Source organism: Oryctolagus cuniculus, chromosome 6 (assembly GCF_051225735.1).
Source record: "Oryctolagus cuniculus isolate XC-2025 breed Fujian yellow rabbit chromosome 6, ASM5122573v1, whole genome shotgun sequence".
NCBI lineage: Eukaryota > Metazoa > Chordata > Mammalia > Lagomorpha > Leporidae > Oryctolagus > Oryctolagus cuniculus.
The window spans coordinates 7,024,423-7,046,647 of NC_142872.1; the positions used below are offsets into that span (position 1 = coordinate 7,024,423).

The 22,225-nt window shown below is 55.5% G+C and overlaps 1 long non-coding RNA gene across 1 annotated transcript in view; it reads right to left on the reverse strand.

Moving 5' to 3' along the window:
- Positions 1-22,225, reverse strand: part of LOC138850118 (uncharacterized) — a 115,167-nt gene that overhangs the window by 29,153 nt on the left and 63,789 nt on the right. Inside the window, exon 2 of the long non-coding RNA XR_016235060.1 lies at positions 11,684-11,807. This is a non-coding gene — a long non-coding RNA (uncharacterized LOC138850118). The remainder of the gene's footprint in view (positions 1-11,683; positions 11,808-22,225) is intronic.

The following is a 22,225-nucleotide window of genomic DNA, read 5'->3' on the forward strand; positions in this document are numbered from 1 at the left end:
GGGCATCCCCGGGAAACACCCCTCACACCAACTCCATCTCAGTCTCTGCTTCCCAGAGACCCCAGCCTGCAACCAGGAACCACGCAAGCTGTGACACGCGATGTGGCAGTGCGAAGGGGAACGCCTTCTAGGAAGACAGATGCCGTCAGCCACACGGTGGCCCAGGTCGCAGGTTTCATGGTAGTGGGACTGGCAGGAATGGCCTCCCACTACACTTTCAGGTAAGGTGTAGATTCACGTAATTCCCTTATCCGCCTGTTTTTCCTCTCTGGAAAGTTCCCCGGCAGAAAGCGTTCAGTCTGGTAGTCAGGATGCCGGCATTCCCTCCCCCCGCCCCCCGGAGTGCTTGGACGTGCCTCCCAGCCTCAGTCCCTGGTGCCAGCCTCTTGCTAATCAGACCCGAGGAGGCAGCAGGCGACGGCTCAGCAGCTGGCTCTCTGCCTGCATGGAAGATCTGGATTGAGTTCGGGCTCCCGGCTTGGGCCAGGCCCAGTCCCTGCCGTCGTGGGCATTTGGGGAGCGATCAGGGCACGGCAGGCTTGTGTTCTCCCTGCCTCTCGAATAAAACAACCACGACACCGTCACTTGGATCCACATTCCCCTGGCTGCAGGTGGGACAGACCGCAAGGTGAAGACGACACCATGGCTCCCTGGTCTGTGCTGTCGGCGGCGTGGCCGTAGCTGCCTGGCCCTCCAGCGGGGCGGGGCTGGCCTGTGACACGGAGCAGCCAGGAGCCCAGCACGTGGAGGCGGTCAGCGTCCACCCAATCCTGGGACTCATGATGGAACCCGGAAAACCTAAGGAACCTCAGCAAAACCCAAGGAGCCACCAGGGAAGCTCTGTCCAAACTGCTGATCCCCAAAGCAGTGGAGACGCCAGTAGCTGCCATTTGAAGCCACGCATTTTGGGGTCACTTATTATACAATAAAAACCAGCTGACAGGATAACTCATGGTTTTTCCAAGACTGCATCTACAAGAACGAACGTCTGGGGAAACCGGTCCATTCCCAAAAGCCTAAAAATCAGTTTTTCTATTTTCTACTTACAGTTAGTTCCCATTTTCCAATCCCAAGGCAGGGATCCGAGTCAGTGATGTTGAGTAGATGGAAAGAAATACAGCAAAGTTCTACACAGGTGTAACTGAAACTTCATTTTAAACAGGGCTCAAGGAAAGAATGCAAAGTCTGAGAAACAGACGCCTGAGCGCTAAATCGGATTAATTCAGTCTACTCTGTCTTCGGTGGGAGCCTGAAGACATTAAGAAAGCAAACAACTACATCCAGTGCAGTAATTAGCTGTGAGCCTCTGAGACGGGAGAGGCGGACGGGGTGGGGTGGGGGAGGGCCCCCTGGTGTACCCTGGGGCCACTGCTGGAGAAATCAGCCCAGGGCTTCTCCCCAGGGCAGATCTGACCCGGACAGACTCAAGGGCTCAGCAGGGACAGCTGCACACTCACCACAGGGCATAGCCCCACCCCACCACCACCATACAGACCTGGCAGGACCCCGGACACGCCTGCCTTTGTCCCACAAACATCTGAGTGCCACGCTCTGTGCCGTGCTGGCTACAAGAGTGGCGGGGACCTGAGGCTTCTCTGAGGACCCCTGCGAGTGGACGGAGGCGCGGTCAGTTCCTGGGGGAACCACTGCAGGTGCGGCAGCAGCCTGGCCTCATCCGGGGCTCGTCCAGGGCTCAGGGAGCTGTCCGCACGACGGAGGCAGGTTTCATTCGTAACCACCGGCAGGGCAAGAGGCTTCAGGGCGGAACCAAACTCAGCTCCACCCGCAGCAGACAGACGGCGTCGCTGGGCGGAACATCAGAGAGGGCCGCGGAGGGCGGGGGACTCTGGCTGAGGCAGGCCAAAGACCTGGGCAGCGGGGTGGGGGATGAGGAGCCTGGGCAGCTGGCGAGGGTGGTGGGCAGATGCTTGCTGATGGGGCCACAGGGACCCAGGGACTGAGAGGACGTGGAGGAGGACGTCTCCATTTGGTCACGGAGCAAGTCTGGGACGGGGTTTCTGCAGACAGATGTACTGAAGCCGATCGAGGTCAGAGGGGGTGGATTCTGAGCGAGGGAACAGCACGTGTGCAGGCCTCCGAGGCGGGGAGTACCTGGATTCGGATTAGGGACCCACGTTGGAGGCAAAGGGGTGGGAGAGGAGCCTGGGAACAAGAGCAGAGGTGAGGTTTGGAGGCCAAGGCCAGCAGGCAGGGCTTGCCTAGGGGTGCGGGGGACAAGACTCGGCCCCTCCGGGCTACAGGAGCCAAGACAGGAGGCAGGCACCCAGGCGAGCTCGGCAGGAACTGGGGCGTGAGTCTGTGCACCTGGACGAAGGCCAGGGCAGGAAGCCAAGAACAACAGACCAGCTCGGGTACTGAGGGGACAGGAGCAGTGGGACTTGGGGCAGGAGTTAGCAGGAGCAAGGAGCTCAGGGGGCCTCCCGGGATTCTGATGCTAGTCAGGAATGCTCATAGAAGAGCCACTTGCAGGGAAGAGGGGGTACGGGCTGGGGACGCTCAGAGTCTCGGCTGTGGGACACAGGACTGCAGCTCAGGTGGAGATTCTGGTGTGGTCCACAGCCAGGCACTGTCTCCCAGGGCTGCTGTGGAAACTGCCCCTCGCTCCTGGCCCTGAGTGACCCACACCAGGTCACACAGGTCAGAAGGGAGAGATGTGGGGGTGCGGAAGGTAGGAGGGGCAGCCCAGAGAGAGATCATGGGACCACCCCCAAATGGGACACCCGCTTGCCTTCCTGCAACCCCCAGCCCAGACTTTAGGAACAAGCTCAGGAGGGGGTTATTCACTTCCCTCGGCTGCACCTGGGAGTCTTTACAGCCATGGCGGGATCAAGTTTACAGGAAACCTCGCCACAAGTCATCTAACTGACACGGTGAGTTGAGGCCATCTCCCGGTAAGACTAAGAGGGTGTTACATTGACAGACTTCCACCTGGGCACACCCTAGTAACAAGGTTGAGTGAAGACATCCATCCGCAGTGTGCAGACAGGGCTCTGAGCACACAGCTGTGTAGACACAAGGACCCCACTGCCTGTGGGGGAGGGGTGTGGGGGACGGGATGGGACGGCTGAGGGGTGGGAGACTTTGACCACCGCCATCGCGAGGACTTCCATTCAAGATCAAGTTCTGAAGGGGGTCTGCTAAGACGTTCATGCTGGTTAAATCTAAGAGTTTAGTGTGTGTGCTTGTTTAAAGTATTACACAAAAACGGACGTTTTCTACGCAAGAATTCCAACAATGAAAATATACAGAAGCCCGTGGTTGGGAGGCAGAGTTTGGCCGCACCCTGTTCAAGGCCGGGCTGGACCTGGTGACACAGGAGAAGGGACAGAGAAGCAGCACCTTTGCACTAGAGACGTCCACCCGGCCGACAGGTGACACTCAACATGGCCAGGTATGGCAGGCAGGTGCCACGTGCCCCCGACACCTCTGTGGAACTCTTCCCCATACTGGGTGACCCCAGTGAACCCTGAGAAGAGCAAGACAAACCCATTCCCCGGTACCTGGACAGCACCCCTCAGACCAGCCAAGATGTACAAAGGAAGGACCAGAGACTGCCATGGATGGGCACGGGGGAGACGTGGTCACTACGGGTGACATCATACCCAGGATCAGAGTCGGGAACGGAGGAGCGGGAATGGAAAAGCCGGAAATCTCCAAATAAGTCCTGGCGTTGAGTTCACAGCAAGGGGGCGGTGCGGGCGTCTCGGTGTGACAGACGTGCCGCGGTTCTAAGAGGGTCAACAAAAGGGGAAAACCGGATGATGGGGAGTGTGGAAGATCTGCGCAACATTTCTCGAAAAGGTCTGACCTTTGGAAATGGACGCTGTGTCACCAAGAACAGCGAGAAGTCACGTGAGCCTGGAGAGCCACAGCATCCCCCCACCCCCACCCCCACCCCGGAGGGCAGCGGCGCCGGGATCCCCAGCCCCGCGGAGCAGGAAGTGCACCACGCGGGGCTCGGCTGCTCAGAAAACTGACACCAACCCTTCAACCACAAAAACTGCTACTTTCGGCTCTTTTGGGATGGTGAGCTTTCGGAAGTAGACAGTAAAAACCACTGACCTCTGAAGAGAGCGTGCAAGAGAAACTGAATGCTTTCTAGGGGCGGCCGGGTGCCTGGCACGGACCTCTGTCCCCACATCAGACCAAGGCCGGTCCTGACCTTTACCTCTCTCACCACAGCCAGCTGGGAATGCAGGAGATGACGCCACACCGCTGAGAAACGGCCAAGAGGAAGTTACGAAAATGCAGACCAAGAACAAGACGGGGGAGTGTGCATGGGTGGCGCATCTTCCACCGCCTTCTTGAGCGAGCAGGGTAGCTGAGGACTGGACCTTCCAGCCCTGCTGGGCCGTTCCGCGGTGAGCGAACCAACCTCAGAATGCAAGGCCCATCCTCTGCACAGTAACTGAAGAGCCCAGTGAGCCCATCCGTCTCGTCCCAGGCACCGGGCAGGGTGGGAGGGGAGGGTTCACTCCTTGCTATTTTCATGGTGGATCATGAACTGCAACCTTTCCCAGGACCACGGAGAGGACACTTTCTTTATGGGACAGCACGGAGGGAAGTCTGCGGCTCCCGCTGCACAAAGACCTAATGCAGCCGGGGCAGTAGCAGGACGGGAACTGCCGCGGGCAGAGAGGAGGAGGAGTGCTGGCTCACAGAAACCAGCCAACTCTTGCTGCCAGTGTTTGCTTTAGCGCCAAGGGGAAGATGGCAGCCTTTCTATGCCCATACATTTTAAACGTTGCACAAGTATTAAGCCGACGGGAGGCACCATCCCAACCCTCTCTTCTAAGGCTCAGCAAACTAAGGGCATATTTCTGTTGCGAAGACGGAAAGGGGCCGGTGCTGTGGCATGGTGGGTGAAGCCGCCTCCCCTAACACTGGCATTCCAAATGGGAGTGCTGGTTCCAGTCTCGGCTGCTCTACTACGGATCCAGCTCCCTGCTAATGCGCCTGGGAATGCAGCAGAGGAAGACGGCCCAAGTGCCTGGGCCCCTGCCACCCAGTGGGAGACCTGGACGGAGCTCCTGGCTCTTGGCTTGGCCTGGTCCAGATACCGGGAGAGTGAACCAGTGGATGGAACATTGATCTCTCTCTCTCTATTTCTCTCTGATACTCTTTCAAATGAATTAATTTTTTCAAATACTAAATTTAATTTATTAATTAAAAAGTATCATTATTTAAAACACCCTAGAGAAAACAATGACAGTCACAAAATGTTGATCACTGTTGAACCTGGAAGATGGGGCTTACATCCTTCTCTGATTTAATGTGCCTGTTGACATTTCTCATAATAAAAAAGTTTACAGGGGCTGGTGTGTGGCATGGTAGGCTAAGCCACCTCCTGTGCCACCCACATGCCACATGGGCGCTGGTTCATGTCCTGGCTGCTCCACGTCCCCTCCAGCTCTCTGCCATGGCCTGGGAAAGCAGCAGAAGGTGGGGGTCCCTGCACCCACGTGGGGGACCCGGAAGCTTCTGGCTTCAACCTGGCCCAGCCCTGGCGGTTGCAGCCATTTGGGGACTTAACCAGTGGATGGAAGCTGGATCTCTCTGTCCCTCCCTTTCTCTTACTCTGCCTTTCAAATAAATAAATCTTAAAAAAAAAAAAAAAAAAGTTTACAAACTAAACTAAATCACACCCATCAAGCCCGGGGATGGAGCTGGGAGTGCTTTCCCAGAGAGGCCTACAGTCACCTCCCAGCGCCCAGAGGGGTGCTCTTCACACCCCGGGGAACACTGGTCCACGACACCCCTGCCATGGTCATGTAGGCTTCACTCTTGCCCAGGGCTGTGTCTGTGGGCTGAGAACAACCAGCCACAGAGGCAAATGCCTAACGCATCTGTGCCGAACCAGTGGCAGAGGCACCCTGAACTTGTAGCTCCCTGTGCCTTTTGGCTGGGTCTCCTTGGGCGTCCCACTGGCTAACACCCCCATAGGCAGTGGGCAGCAAACGCATGTGGAGTATCTGGAACATTCTGGGATCAAAGTCGAATTCCCGACGTAGGCAACTCAATTAAAGGATGAATATGTGAGAAGTCTAAATTTATCCCAGCAGGGTAGCAAGGCCTTGGCAGGATATCTTCCTGTGTATGTAATTAGTCATCCTAAAAGACAGCAATACTGCACTTCCGTATCACGCACAGCAATTAGTGTTATGCAAAACACTGTTCGAGGTTGTAACACATATTCACATACCTGTTGAATCACCTTAAGCATTCAATGTAACTCTTTTGAATAAAACAATGAGAGATTATGTGACTAATTTAAGGACTCAAAATAGCAGAAGCAATAAGGAAAAGTCTGAGAAAGTTAGAGCAGCACCTCCAGTCAACCCCCACGAAATACAGACACTGGGCTCCCAGCCCCAACTCCAATCTTCATTCTGGAAGCAGACTTCTCTCTTGCTCACTGCTCCCATTACTGTTATGCACCTATTTAGAAATGGGATGGCAGAGGAATGGACGGAGAATGGGGGGGGGGGGTTGTTGTGCAGGTGGCAGCTCAGAGAACCCTAACAGCACCAGAAGCTGTAATGCACACTGGATGAAGCCAGGACAGCTGGGCCCTCCAGACAAAACAGCATCAGTGTCATGGCTTGTGGGGCAAACTCAGCCTAAGCTTTTTCTCTCAAGGAAGTGATCGGCCAGAAATTGCCAACTCAAACGTTCTGTGCAGACACAACACACAAGCCGCCCTTAAACAAATGAAAAGACACTCAGTCTCCTCACTATGAAGAAGCTGGGCTCACAACAGGACTTTGTCACCTCTCCAGAGGGCTTCTGAAACAGTCTCCCTACAGGTCCTCCTGCCTCCCATCTGGCAGACACAGCAACCTCTGAACAACAGAGCTCCGGTGTGTGGCTGCCCCATTCACCCGGCACACTGTAACATATACATTAAATTATACCGTACATAATTCTGCAACTTCTTGCATTTACAACATCTCTGGCATCTTTTCTTGTCAACACATAAGGTCTGCCACCATCTTTTTTGCAGCTGTGTAGTACTCCACAGTGTGGCTAAAGATCATCCAGCTGTTCTATTAAGTGACTATTTAGATGAGCCCCTTTTTGCTGATATAAAACAAGGCTGTGTGGCGGAATGAGAAGGCCATGCCAAGATGGCTGCTGGCAAGTGAGCATCAGTTACTCAGGAATGGCTTCGAAACCCACCTGGCAACAGAGCCTGCCTGGCAACAGTCTGTGATTGGATGGCTTTTGAAACCACCTGGCAACAGGCTGTGATTGGTTAGGGCATAAACCTCCCCTTGACCGGGTTGGCTGCCTTGGCTATATAAGCAGCTGTACCAACTGAAATAAACGAGTCTGCAGGCTGCTCGCCTCTGGCTGCTTTCACCTGACTCCCGGGGTCTGTGTGGTGACTCCACACCTCTTGCCCCTACCACGCTCCTCCTCTCAGAACAAATCCACCTCAACAAGGCTGCACTGATCATCCCTCCAGGTGCCTCCTGGCTGTAAGGGAAGAATGTTTAAGGAAGAAACCAACAACTAAATTAAAAAAAATTAACAGCCAAACCAACTTGCCTACCCAACAGCTGTTCTGGCTGCTCCCAACAGGCACAGTGAGAACCTCTGTTTACAAACCTTTGCCAGTGTCTTCCATTCCTGCGGACTGTGCTCTGGGTTTGGGGTGTGCAAACGTCTCGGATGCTAAGACTTCTCTGCTGTTTCGTCCAGCTGTCCTCCATGTGTGCTCAACTCCAACACCAGCAATGTCTCAACTCCAGAGCAAAATTCGAAGAGCAATTGGTAGTTATCCAAGTTTGTTCAGCTAAGTAAGTACGTGCTGACAGGGTTGCCATCTTTTTCTGGAAAGTAACCAACGACATTGATGGATTCTGTGTGGAGGAAGTCACTCAGCGGAGGCTTCTGCACAGCCTGATGCTGAAAGACAACCGTAGCACAGGGACCCAGTTCTGCGAGGCATTCTATGTACAAAATCCCGGAGAAAAACCCTGGGCTTACAGTGCAAACTCTTCGCTGCGTTTAAGCTAAGAAACGGCTACGCTGGCTGTGCTGAGCTGTACCCGGGTTTCCAACAGTTCATGGAAAATGCACGTCTCCTCTTAATTCCATTTGCTATGAACCTCTTGAAGTCCTATATTGATTTTCTAGTTAAACATACCTTCGGTTTTCATGATAGTGATTTTCCAGTTACTAGCAATGTATCAAAGGGCATTCTGGAAAACATTACTCTGATAGGCCTTGCTTTCTTAGGTGTGCTAAGGATACAATGTATGTTAGAACTGGGATTATGATAGCAACCCTCCCATAAGCACCCAAAGCTTCCTGGGTTTTCTCCGATGGGAATGTCAGTGAGGTCTTGTTTCCAGGCCACCAAGGTGAAGAAGCGGGTGCTTCGGGATCTACTCGTCAGCTCTCTTTTTGATCCAAAAGCACGTGACGCCGCGATGAGTAACAGATGACAGTATTAAAAGCAGCAGCATGCATAAAAGAACACTCTCGGCAGGAAGTGGAAACAGGCAAACTTTGTCATTAGGAAAGAGAAACAGAGCAGGGTGCCTGGGAGAATGACAACGGCCCTAATTAGTACAGAGTTGTAGCAAGCATAGGAAGTCTTTGTAACAGATTACCAATTAGAAAGAAACAGGGAAGTAGTGGGACTCACTGCTTAAGTAGTTCTTCACTCCAGATGGAAGAAGCTGATGCCTGCCAGCCAGCATCCGCGGCTATCCTGTCCTAAGGTGGAAAACTCAGCAGTGTGCATAATCTCAGCAGTGACTTTTATTACAATTTTTATTTTTTATCCCATTTAAAGGGCAGCGAGGGAGACATAGGTAGATCCTCTATCTGCTGCTTCACTTCCCAAACGTCCTCAAAGCTGGGCCTGGGCCAGCCCAGAGCTGGGGGTCCACACTGCATCAGGTCTCCCACGGGGGTCGCAGGGACCCAAGTACATGGACCACCACCTGCTGCCTCGCAGGGTCCACACTACCAGGCAGCTGTAATCAGAAGCAGAGCTGAGACTTGGACCTTGGCACTGCGATGTGGGTCCCACTGCACTTAACCCACCTGCTCCCACCAGCCCCTTTTAAGTCACTTAAGATTACCTGTGAGATCACGAAGTTGCAAGCCATGTACTGTGGCCTGGTAAGAGGAAAGAGGCAACTTGGGACGTGGAGGAAAACCCATCTTTATCATAAATAAGTGGCACATTCACCCTGACTGTACCTGGTTCTAAACCTGGCGATACAAGTCCTTGCACAAGCCACTATTACCTGCCTGTGAGAATCTGGCCCATCTTACTCCAGTTACCTAAAACACAAATGCCAGCAAGTTATCTTACTGTATTTGGGGGGGGGAAACCCTTATTTTTCTGTCACATTTATTTTTAATTCATTGCTGATTTTTTCAAGTGTGCGAAGTATCTTAAAAAGGACCACAGAGAGCATTCCTTTTTCAAAGTACTTCCCACGGGCAGCAGGTGTTGGAGACACTGCTGGGGATGCCTGCGTCCCGCCCTAGGGCGCCTGGGCTTCAGTCCCCTTACTCTGCCTCCAGTTCCAGCTTGCTGATGTGGGCCCTGGGAGGCAGCAGGCGATGGCTCAGGTACTTGGGTCCCTTGTGACCCACGTGGGAGCCCCAGATTAGGTTCTGGGCTTCAACCTGGCCCAGCTCAGGAAGCTGTGGGCCCTGGAGGGTGAACAAGTAGGTAGAAAACCTCTGTGTCTCTCTACTTTTCAAATAAAAGCACACAAAAGATACTGTCTATGGTGGGTGTCCTATTTGAATATTAATGTGATACGGATTCTAAAACTGCAGCACGGAACTCACGAACGCTCAGCCCTGGCACAGAGCGCACATGGTGACTGCTGTGGCTCCCGCACCCCGCAGAGGAAGGTACTGCTGCCCTCCCCAGCTCCGCGGCTGATCCCACCTGGGCGCCAGTGCCTCTGTTTTCCTGAGCTTTTCATCTCTCTTGGCGTGGCCCCCCTCGAACACGTGCAGATCCTGGTGCGTACGGGTGAGCTTCCACTCTGCTCTCTGGGGCCCCTCCGCCAGACTGCACCGTGGCTGTTCTCGGGAAACTAAAGGAAGCACCAGCCACTGGTCAGAGTTCTCTGGGGTGTTCCGGTCCAGGAGCCCCTGGCAGCACAGCCTTGTGGCTCATGGCATACGATGCCTGACACGTGACACATGACAAGTGACCTCGTGCCTGTCCAGCTCCGGCTCCATGGCCACAGCACCTATCTGGAGGTTGACACATGACACATGACACGTGACCTCGTGCCTGTCCAGCTCCGGCTCCGTGGCCACAGCGCCTATCTGGAGGCTGACACATGACACATGACACGTGACCTCGTGCCTGTCCAGCTCCGGCTCCGTGGCCATAGCGCCTATCTGGAGGCTGACACGTGACACATGACACGTGACCTCGTGCCTGTCCAGCTCCGGCTCTGTGGCCACAGCACCTATCTGGAGGCTGACACATGACACATGACACGTGACCTCGTGCCTGTCCAGCTCCGGCTCCGTGGCCACAGCGCCTATCTGGAGGCCGACGCTCTATCACTGCCACTTGCCCAAGGGCTTCGGTGGGCATGAATGACCCCCTCTCCCGCTGACTGGCCTTGGCACCAGTGCTCTGGGGTCAGGCCGCCACGGTCGGGGATGGAGCTGCCTTCGTCTTTTCAGCAATGCTTCTTGGTGCCACGTTAGACGGGGCCTTCTGTCTTTGGATCAATCCAGGGTGCATCCCATAGTTGAGGATGTATCCCAGTGCTGGGGTCGCCGAACGTTTCCCTTCCTACTGAGGCTCTTCAGCCAAGTTCCTGGCTGCAGGGTATCCTCAGCCGCTGTCCTGAGATGAATCCCGATGTCCTCACCCACTTCTCAACCCGCCAGGACCTCCAGCCTCCCTGAACTGCAGCCTTCAGCTCTGGCTGCCCCCTGGAACCGCCCGGGGCTCCCACGCAGACGCTCACCCCTGCGTGTGCTCCCTTGCCTTCTGCTGATCAGGGTGGTGGGCTGTTTTTAAAACCTCCTTGTGTTCGTGGTTCACTACCTAAAATGCCAGAGCTGGTCACCAAACGGTTTCCCGCAGAGGCTCAAAACCCTGCAGCCTCGCCCGCGGCAGCGTTCGTCACAAAGCCCTCCGCCTTCCTTCCCCAGCTTTCCGCCCACTCGTGGATATTTAAGCAGTGGGTAGCTTATCACTAATCATCATCACAGATAATTAACATTTCTCATTATATCCGTGTTGCTCATCAAATGCCACTGTAGCGACACCTCTCTGGAACGCGGTTTAAATAAACAGCTTTTCCTGTGTGGCCAGGCCTGGCCCTCGTTGGTAGCATTCCACATTCCATTATCTTTATGGGATGCAACCTCAGCCAGTGATGGGGATGCTCAAGTGTGCAGGATGTGAAACCGACTTGCAACAAAATCACGGGTACAGCTGTCCCTCAGCAGCCCCACGGACTGACCCCGGGACCTGCCTTGGATACGGATGTCCACGGAGGCTCAGGACTTCGATATCAATGGCGAGGCATTTGCACAGCACCCCCGTGCATCATATGTAGATTTCTGAGAAAGGACTACAGCGGGGCACATGCCGTGTAGACCGCTGCTAGGTTGCATTGTTAGGAAACAATGACAAGGGGAAAATCTGTACCTGTTCAGTCCAGACGCGTGCTCTTCCTCCGGTACTTTTAGGCCACAGTTGGTTGAATTTGCAGATGTGGAGGGCAGACTCTATCTTTTCACATGTTCCAGTCTTTGAGGGCTTGTGCGTGGCTCTAAACAAAAACAGATAAAAGTCCAATGAATGGAGTCTGAGAGGAAGCAAACCTAAACACAAGGCAGCTCCTGAATGAAACAGAGATCTGCACAGCCGCTTAGGCAAACAGTAGCTGTGCTTGTTTGACTTACGTGACTTATCCTCAGGCCTGCGACACAGGCCCAGGCCCCGTGCATTGTGTTGTGTGCTAAGCCTTTGCCTGAGGGGTACTCTCTTCTGCGTCCCACTAAACCCAGAATCTGGGACAGAGAGGATACAGACGTTCACCAACAAAAGCTCAGGTTTCTAAATTAGAGGTAGATGACCGGGTATGTTCTAACTCCAGGAAAGCGCACTCTCTCAGTCAAGAGAAGGGAAGCTGTCCTATATATCCGCTCCCCACAGATGGAAAAGGCAGCTAAGGGTATTTCTGGGAATTGCAGGATTCTGCGGAATTTGGATTCCAAGCCTTTAAAAGGCCCTGATGCAGACACTGCTCTGGACAGCGTAGCTACAAAAGTCGTTCCAAAAAATTAAGGGGCTTCTTTCTAACAGAAGCTCCAATGTTGGGAATTGCTGATGGTAGGAGTCTATGGAATATGGATTCCAGGATTTGGGTTCTAAGCCTTTGTGTGTGCTTTAAAATCCCTGACACAGACACACTGTGCTGGACAGGGGAGCTACAAAAGGTGTTCCAAGGAATTAAATGGTTTTTAACAAAAGCTCCGACATTAGGGATTCCTGAACAAGACATTCATAGAAAGATCCTCTTCAGATCAGTGACAGCTTACATGGAAGGGACCTTACCATGTACTGCTGACCACAGCTGTGTTCAATGAAACTAGGGTTAAACTCCTACCTCCTAAGTCTTCACAGGTAAGTTCAAAAGACACACCTGGTTATTCCTGTAGGCCAATCAGACATCAGTGAAACTCACATTCCTCACATTGAGACTGCCGCCCCTTCAGGCAGACACGCTGTGCCTGCCTCCTCTCTATTCTCTCTGGGAGCTGTTATTGACAATAAACTCTGATCGGGTTCTTCTATTATAATTCTCTATGCTCAGACTAAATGGGCTTATAATCTATCACCACCCACTATCTGGAAATGTGAGATATGTTCTCTCCATCTTAAGGGGCACACCACTTACAACTGGTTTTGTTCCAGTTTGCACTTATGCCAGTTAACAAACTCATATGTTTCAGAACTCAACAACTTCTGGGAACAACTGACCATGCAGGGGACACAGACGTTGGTGGTAACAGAGACTGCTCCAGCTCATAAAGCGAATGTGCTAGATGAGATGAGCGGAGACTTCCAGACCCAGGACAGGCAGGGCCTGCACGACGCCCCTCATGAGCAGGAAGCAGCTATAGACGATGTGATGATTCCACGCCCTTCAGCACCCCTTAGGACGCAGGGAATGGAATCTCTGAGGGGGGAATGGCGCAGGCAGGCAGACAGGGTAAGACTGATTAGATTTGTAAGCTGGAGTCCACGCCCTCCACCCCGCCCCCTGTGTGATCTCATGCCCCTACCTGACCCCACCTGTACACCCACCTGCCAGTCAGGCTACGTAACCACTCTCCTTTGGAAGTGGATAAAGGCCTGGAGCACGGGGCCCCTCCCTTTTGTTGGCCTTGCTGCCCATGCCTTTGGGGCACGTGACCTTCGGGCTGTCCACTCCCTGCTCTGCTGCCTGCAAGCCTGCTGCACACGGCTGGCTCCCGGCCTGCTCTCTGCTTGGTATGGACCCAGCTTAGCCTCTAGACTTTTCTTTCTCCATTAGATGAGGCCCTCACTCTCCTATGCATCTCTCACTGAGCAAAACCCTTAGAACTCACCACGTTGCCTGGTCTACTTGAGCCAGTGTTCAGAATTCTCTGAATGTGTGGCAAGAACCCACGCAGCTTGTTAATTTCAGGAAATATTAAAAAGCAAAACGGTCTCGGGAAGGCCACTTCCCAGGGCTGGCCCACGCGGGAACACCGCATTTGGTACCTCGGCTGATGCAGTAACTTAGGAATCAGTTGAGAACCTGTGGACATCTTGAGCAGTTTAGTGATCCTAGAGATTCTAGAAGCTTCCTGCTCTCAGTCTCCCTGGCATCCCTCTCAAAAGTTCGCAGACTTGAACAGTGGAGCAACTGATGGCCTCTGTGTCTCAGAGACTTGGGCTCAGAGTCCGCCTTCCCGGCAGTGACAGGGAGTCAAGCGAAGCTTCCAACTAGTTCAATCCTCGTTATCTTTTATTATTTAGAACACCCTCACAAAACACCAGCGGCTGGGCCCTCGGCATTGCCGTCACACCAGGACCCGCAGCGACAGCTGAGTTCCAAAGACAGCAAGCAGGTGCCGGCCAAAGCTGCTTCTGGCTTTGTGGGCACCAGAGGCAGGGGTGGAGTCAAGTTCTCAAAACAGAAACAAAAGATAGAATAAAACAGGGCCAGGACGTCCCCGCAGTGGTTACGACGCCACTCGGATGTCTGCAGCCCATAATCAGAGCGTCTGGGTTTGAGTCCTGGCTCTGCTTCCAATTCCAGCTTCCCTGGGAGGCGGCAGCTGATGGCTCAGTACTTGGGTCCTCGTCACACGTGTGAGAGACACAGACTGAGTTCCAGACTCCACGTGCTGGCCTGGCCCATCCCTGGCTGTTGTGGCCTTCTGGGGCAAGTAGGGGGTAGAGACCAGCAGGTGGAAGATGTGTGTATGTGTGTGTGTGTTTCTCTGCCATTCCAATTGATAAAAAAATTTCAAAATAATAAAACAAAGGCCCAGCAATAACAAGAAAGCAGCCACACATAAGGACAGCTGAAGACCCTCTGAGGGACCCTGTCCTTTGCTTGGCTAGACACAGGCTTCCGGGCCTGCCCACTGGTTCACTATTTTCTTTTATCTTAAGTGGTCTGAGCTGAAGCATCGCGTGTGGTTGGCAGGGGTTAACAAAGCCCTCTGGCCGTCCAGGGGCCCAGCCCTGAGGACAGTGGGTAAGACGGAGAGCCCGTCTTCCACTTCACAGTCCATAGCAAGCCTTGGAAGCATCACATTTGCAGTTAGATAAACTGGAGAGGAGCAGGCAGGTTCCAAGTGTGGAGGGAGGATGGGGGAAGGGGCTGCTGGCAAGATCAGCGGGGCTGGGTACTGCACTGCCCGGCGAGGTGCACCCGCGAGTATCCCACGGGAATCTCACACTGTACACGGAAGACAGGGGGGCTGCCTGCAGTGTAGACGTACTGAGGCAAGGCAAATGAAACCACGAGGGAGCTCAAGAAAACGCTCCCAAGGGAGGCTGAGGGGTCACCACGTGTTCACCCGCGCAAGGCTGGAGGCTGCCAGCCCCTCCCTCCCACCCAGGTGATGGCTAACGTTTCCTGTGACACAGCAAGCACGTGCCGCGTCACCCTGGGAACTGCCAGGCTGCGTGGTTCCGGGGTTGTGTAATCAACAACCCTTCTCCTCCCGGCGCTGCGCGGCTGCCGCACTCCCGCCCTGAGGCGTCGCAGCAGGATGTCCCCGGGCCTTTGCTCATCACCACCTGGCTTTGAGGTCAGAGCTCGCTCCACCTGCCTTCCCTAGAAGTCGTCCGTGACCTTCCACGATCTAGAGCCACACAGACAGCCGAGCATCGCGGGCCCCAGGTAGCCCGGAACTCAGCCACTGGCCGCACGGTCAGCACGAGCGCTTGGGCGAGTGCTCACGGGAACATCAGGAGCGTGTGTTGGAGGGCTTCCTGAACACACGTTCTAGGAGGTAAAACCCAAGCGTGCCCGCTCGTGAGCTGCATGGGAGCGTGCGCACACCTGGCCCGTGCTGTCAGGGAGTGGGAGCTGCAGGTGTGGGAGCAGAGGTGGCAAACAGGGCTACAAGCACTGGCTGCTCCGTACTGTGCAGATCCCTGCTGACACCCACTGGCTCCCGCCCCTGCTGACACCGAGCACGGCCTGTCTGCGGACAAGCGGGCCTGGGCTGAAACAGGCAGCTCAGCGGGCGTGCACGCCCAGCCTGACCCGACAGAAGCCACAAGGTCACGGTCTCCCTGGCAGCCAACTCCAGAACTGCTCCTGTGTTTGGCTGCCTGACCACACTCCACACCTCTCTCAGACGGCACGTGACTCGGGTGAAAAGGAGCCAAGAACCGCACAACGGCTGCAGAACAGGCTGCACACCCAGTCCCGCGGGCAGGAGCCAGGAAGCCCTGAGACCCCTGGAGGACAAGGAGGACCCTTCCCCCTGCCAGGTTTGTAAACAGAGCCAGTGAGGGTGCTCGCCAAGATCCCGCAAAACAAGAGCAAACATTAAGAAATATGTTAAAATATGTTAAAAACTTGCACAAGAACGCAGGGGCAAGGGGGGAAAGTGAAATCACTCGCAGCTTGGTGTCTTCGCGGTACGGCCACGTCGGGACGCCTGAAGATGTCCCATCCAGGGCCTCACTCGCCGGCCAGTGGCTCCAGCTGACGTCATGGTCACGGCCCAGCCCGTGCCCAGTGCCTCTGCGTCACTGGGGAACTCTCAGAGGTGCAGTGAGAGCCCCTTTGCCCAGATAAATTGTGCACTGAGTGGGGACAGCAGAGAGAAGCAGCAATGTGACTTTCAGTTTGAAAAAAAAAATGCCTTTTTTAAATTTTGCAGTTGCTAAGGAACCAGATTGTGGGGGTGCGGACAGGCCCTGGGCCCTCAGAGGCCCCCAAAAGCCGGAGTTTGCTGCTCACACTCGCCCAGAGAACAGTGGGACCTGGCCAGGGAGCAGCAGGCGTACGGGGCTCTGGGCCACGTGTGTCAGCATCATCATCCTCCGTTCCTGTCCCCTGAGAGCCTGCGGGGAGGAGTTCAATGACAAGAAGTGACAAGGTCCTGCTGCCCAGCATGGACGCTGAGATTACCCCGGGCGCCCCTGGGGCCCTGAACGTGTTTTCTGGAGGTCTGAGAAGTCCCAGACACCTGAGGCCTGGCCTTGTACGTCGTCAGTGTGTTCATTCTTGGTGATTTCCACACAGGTGCTCTAAGGGCCACCATTGTAAAAGGAGAAATATAGAGTTTTTAGAGCTGACCACCACTTCAAACTTGAACTCCCCTCCCACCCAAGGCCAAACAATCCTACGGTGCCGGAGACCCCACTGTGGGTGGCTGGTGTGCGGGGACATGCCCTGGTGCACCTGCTTCCTCAAATCCACAACCATGGAGCAGCAAGGTCAGAATCCTTCAGGGAGGTCATCACCTCTTGCATGGTGTGGGGGGCGGGGGGGACATTTCTGGAAGCTGCAGGTGTGGGAGCAGAGGTGGCAGAGGAACCACCACAAACGGCCATTTCCCTCCTCGGTCTCCTCTCGGGACCGCCTTCTTGAGAAGGAGCAGAGTATTGGTCTTGTCTGGGTTCTAGAACTTTCTAAGGAAGGGGACGTGGCCATGGCAGAGCCCTGCACCCAGCTGGACGCCTCCAGCAGCCACGCCTGCGCCTCCACACCATTTCTTCACTGTTGCCCTCTGTGTGCGGGGCAATCACCCGCGGCCGAGACAGACCCTGCTCCTTGGCTGTCCACGTCCTCACTTACCACTGCCCCTTGCTAACGTCTGCTGTTGTCCCAAGAGTTCTGGCATTGGCTGCCGTAAAGGACAATGATGGCTGAAGCGAGCTAGCTGGCGTGACACAGTTCTCTCTTCAGAGACGAGGGCCAGGCCGCGTGCTGCGGGGCTACCTGCCACAGCCGGCACTGTGAGCCCGCCCCGGCCTCGCTCTCAGCGCGCGTGGGCCAAGGCCAGCACCGCAAAGCGTGGCAGGAAGGGGGTCAAAGGGCGCCCTGGGCTCTCCCGCACCCCGTCTGAGAGGCTCAGCTCCTGCATCGGCACAACTGCAGGCAGCCACGGAGGGCCACAGACGGCAGGCCGCTCCCGGCAGCTCCCAGGGTGGAACCCGGCAGTCTCTGTCTCCCCGGGGAATCCTGGCTCAGGAATTCCTCCTGGCCTGGCCCACGTGCTCGACAATCCCCGGAAACCTACAGTCCAAAGGCAGCCCAGGGCCTGTGACCCCCACACCCCAAGGAGGGGCACACGCTGTGTAAAGCAGCCCCCGGCCCCACGTGGCACCGCTCCTGCCCGAGTACAGGTTGGCAATCGGACTGCACCTTGATCGCAAAGACAATTTGATGAATGCGGACTGTGCGCTATTAATTTATGAAATCAGACCCTGAGCGGGGTGCACACTGGAGATAACGTTTTTGTTACTACAGACATTGAATCCATTCAAAAATTCAATCACAAAGGGCACCGAACCTCTGGCCCTCTCTCCCTCCGGCTGACACGATTCTGTTTCCTTCTAGAAAGAATTGTGTAAGTGCGGACACTTCAACCAGTGTGGAACGAAAAGATAAGATGATTTTGGTGCCAAAAAAAAAAAAAATTGAAATCCATGCATAGGAGGTGTCTTCAAAAAGTTTGTGGACAATATGTATCATGAAAACACTGTGTGGATTTCACATTTTTTGCACCAAAATAAGCATCTTTTAATTCCACTTTTCCAGGAACTTCCTGCAGTACCGCATATCTGCAGTCAGTCCCGGGGGGGGGGGTTGGTTCAGGGACCCCCCCCAAGACCAAGCCTGCAGGTGCTCAAGTCCCTCACCCAACACAGTGCAAAGAGCACCGCATGGCTGGGCACCGTGATGGGGGGTCTGCACTCGGGCAGCACAGGGGTGGCCTTTTCCCTAGAGGTTTGGCCCCCTGGTTGGCTGAATTTGTGGATGTGGAGCCCACATTCGTGCAGGGCCGACTGCACACACACACACACACACACAATCCACACGCGTGTCAGTGGCACACACTGTCCTGTGACGTACAGCCTCAGTGAATAGACCCGAGGCTCCCTCGTAACAGCACGCCCGGTCTGTGTGCCGACCCGGCGTGGGCCCCTTGTTGGATCGCTGCTGCAGACGCTGTGAGCGCTCGCCTGTGTCTGCGGGGGTCATGGGACCTGACCCTGAAGCCACTGAGCCAATGATGTCACACGCTTTCGTTTTTGCTCAGTAGAACCAAATGGTGCTGGACGGGGTCAATGACCTGCAAGCCCATTTGCATATGACAGGGATTCAAAAAGTTCGTGGAAAATAGAAATAAAAGGTAAATTTATTCTGGTGCAATAAACTGAAATTATTGCATTTTTTACAACATACATTTTCCATGAGATTTTTTTTTTTAAAAACAAGATTATTTATTTGAAAGTCAGAGTTACAGAGAGAGTGAGGAAGGAGAGAGGTCTTCCATCCACTGGTTCATTCCCTAAATGGCCACAATGGCCAGAGCTGGGCCAATCCAAAGCCAGGAGCCAGGAGCTTCTTCCAGGTCTCCCACGCGGGTGCAGGGGCCGAAGCACTTGGGCCGTCTTGTACTGCTCTCCCAGGCCACAGCAGAGAGCTGGATCGGAGGAGGAGCAGCCGGGAGCGGAACCGCCCCCGTGTGGGATGCCTGCAGGCGGTGACCGAGGCACACGCTGCACCGCAGTGCCAGCCCTGTATGAACTTTTTGAAGACCCTCATCTAAGTGAAAACCAGAAGTAGTTCTGGCTCAGCCACATCCAAGTTTATTCTCAGAACAAGAGACCTCAGAGATCATCAGTCAAGAGAACGAGCACCGCACCTTTCAGCTGTGCAGCGGGAGGTCGACTTCTGGCCTCAAGACTACCGCATGGCCCAGAGTGGTTCCTGGAGCTCCGCACATCATGTCTGCATTCCAGGCAGCAGGAAACAGCAAGGGGAGAAGGAAGGATGGGCACCCTGCTCAGCTGAGTCAGCTCCCTTTAAAAACCTGCCAAGCAACCCTACGTAGCATTCCTGCTTACCTCTCCTCGGCCACAGCTCACAATCGCAGAGCCTGGAAAACATTTTGTAGCCACAAAGCCTGCAAAACAACTAGGCTTCGGCTCGCAAGGAAGAGGAAGGGAAGGGACGCAGCCAGCTTCTCCCACAACTCGTTACTCATCTGGACCAATGCCCAGAGGCCATCAGTGTTCAGCAGAAAGTGCTGGGTGGACACATTTCAGACAATCCCCTTCCTGGCTGCGACCCACTCATGGCTGTCCCACCCCCGTCTTCTGCGGGCATCAGTCGATGATCTTCATCCAGGGGCAACAGGACAGAGCAGGTGCATAGCTCTGAAAGAAGTTTCTGGAACGTGGCACTGGTGGCTGTCACCACAAAGCAAGCCCTGGCTCCGGGCTGATAAACCCTGAACAAACATCCGCTCAGAGCCGGTGCTGCTTCCGCCAGCCCCTTCCCGCTCCCCGACACGCCTGGAAGAAGACCCATCGGCGAGCGTCTCACACACAAGGGGTCACCGCAGGAGCAGCTCCCTGGTGCTCAGCTCCCGTCGAACTTGCCACACCGTGCAGGACCACACGATCCTAAGGATGTCCGCATGCAAGGAGCAGCCACATCTCCCCTCTGCCTCTGCTGTTCTCATAATTACCAAATCATTACGAACATCGTCAGCCCACCCCGAAGCCTGTGGGCATCAGAATTCGCGATCAGAGGTGCACCTGCTTCTCCCACCTGTCCCCAGTCTACGTCTGCAGCCTCCTGCTCCAGCCCTGGCCTGGGCCACCATGACCCCTTCCCCCCAGCACAGAGGCCTCCCCTGGGCACTCCAGGCGCCAGTCCATCCTCGTCTGGCTCCCCCGGGGCCTGGAGCCCTCTGCTTGGTCAGGAAGAGCTGCATAAAAAAGCCTCCGGCAAAGACCACAAGATGCTGCTTTTCTTGTTTTGTCCAAAAACTCGACTCTGCCAGGGGTTTCCAGCTGTGACACGCACCAATGGCGAGTCTGGGTGAGATGTCAGCGGTGCCCTGGCACATCTGGAGATGGACTCCCCGCCCCTGGCGCACCCAAGGTCCCTCTGGGCCTGGTGCTGCCCTCTCTCTGCCAGCCTCAGGCTTCTGGGACGGCCTGGGCTCGCCAGAGTCCAGGCTCCTGGTTCACAGCCTGCACCTGCTCCTGTCCCGGACAGCCCTTGCCTGGGGAGGCCCCTGCCTCCGGCGCGGCCCTGGCTCCCACGCACAAGTGGCTCTGTTTCACCGCCTGCATTGCCGGCTTCTGCCTGTCGTTCCCTCATCCCACATCGGCTGCTCCTTCCCAGCTTCGGGCCATCCGCCTCTTAGAATGGTCATTTCCAACCAAGCCTTCTCAGCCATTCGGCCCACACACACGTGGGCACCCACAGGCACATGCACACATGCACGCAACCGTCACCACCTGAAAAATCCCGAGCTCTGAGCACTCTCCTGATTCGCCACATCGAATGATCACCGTAGCCCCTTGGTCCTGCCGGCCTGAGGGAGTGAACCGCCAGGGAGACACAGGTCGGCACACACAGGCAGCAGTGCCCCTTTGCATGCCTGGGCCGGACGACACCGGCCTGGCCTGGCCTGGCCTGTGGCCCCCCAGACTCCCCAGGGTGCTGGACAATCAGAATTTCCTGTACTTCCTAACGTGTGAGGTGTCCCCATGGTTGGTGACAAAGGCCCACTCAGGAGGCCTTGCTGCACTTTCCGAAGCCCAGGATGGGATCCGCAGCAGTCAGAGCAGGGCGTGACAGCAGCAGGCACAGAGCTACGCTCCCCTCCTGGTCTGCCCCCTCCTCCGCCTTCTCCCTCTCTCATTCAAGCGAGCTCGCTCCCCGCTGGTGTGCACAGAACAGTTCTCCCGAGGGCCCCCAGTTCCGCTCCCGGCCACGGAGTAAATGAACATCTTCGCTATGCTACCCGCAGCTGAACTTTCTGCCTTCCAGAAATAGAGCTGGGCTTAGCCTGCTAATCCTGTGCTGGGAGCTGGCGGGCGGGGAGGGGCAGGCGCCAGCAGCGTCTTGTGTAAGACTCCTCCCGGGGGAGCAGCAGGTCGAGCAGGAGCAGGCCACCCTGGGCAGGCCCTCACAGCCATCCCAGCACCCGCCTGTCCCCGACAGCACCGGGGCGTGGGAGCCTCTGGCCACTCAATCTCTTCTTATTTTTCCTACAGCCCCAGCTGCGATTTCCCCAGGGAGCCCGAGGCACCGTCTCCTTCTACCTACCAAACCCAGATCTGCAAAGTAAGCAGTCGACAAAGAACCAAGGTCCCCAACAGGCCAGGGGACAGGCGCGGACAGCCAGGACCCCGCAGGCCGGGCGAAGTGCATGCAGAGGCCCACGGGGAGGGGACCTCAGTGAGAGAGGGCGTCCAGGGCTACCTCAACCTCAGTGAGAAGGGCCGGGGAGCGGCCGCCGGCATCCCCCTCCCTGGGGACGCTGTGCAGGGCTGGAGGCCCCCGGCCTTCATTGCCACCAAAGCATCACAGCGAGACCAGAAGTGACAGCAAAACCACGACGTGCATGCGTGACCTGCATTCTGCCCTTCCAGTTCCTCCCTGCGTCTGGGGCTAACGTGGAGGCGGAGCACCAAGGTGGACCCAGTGTGGGG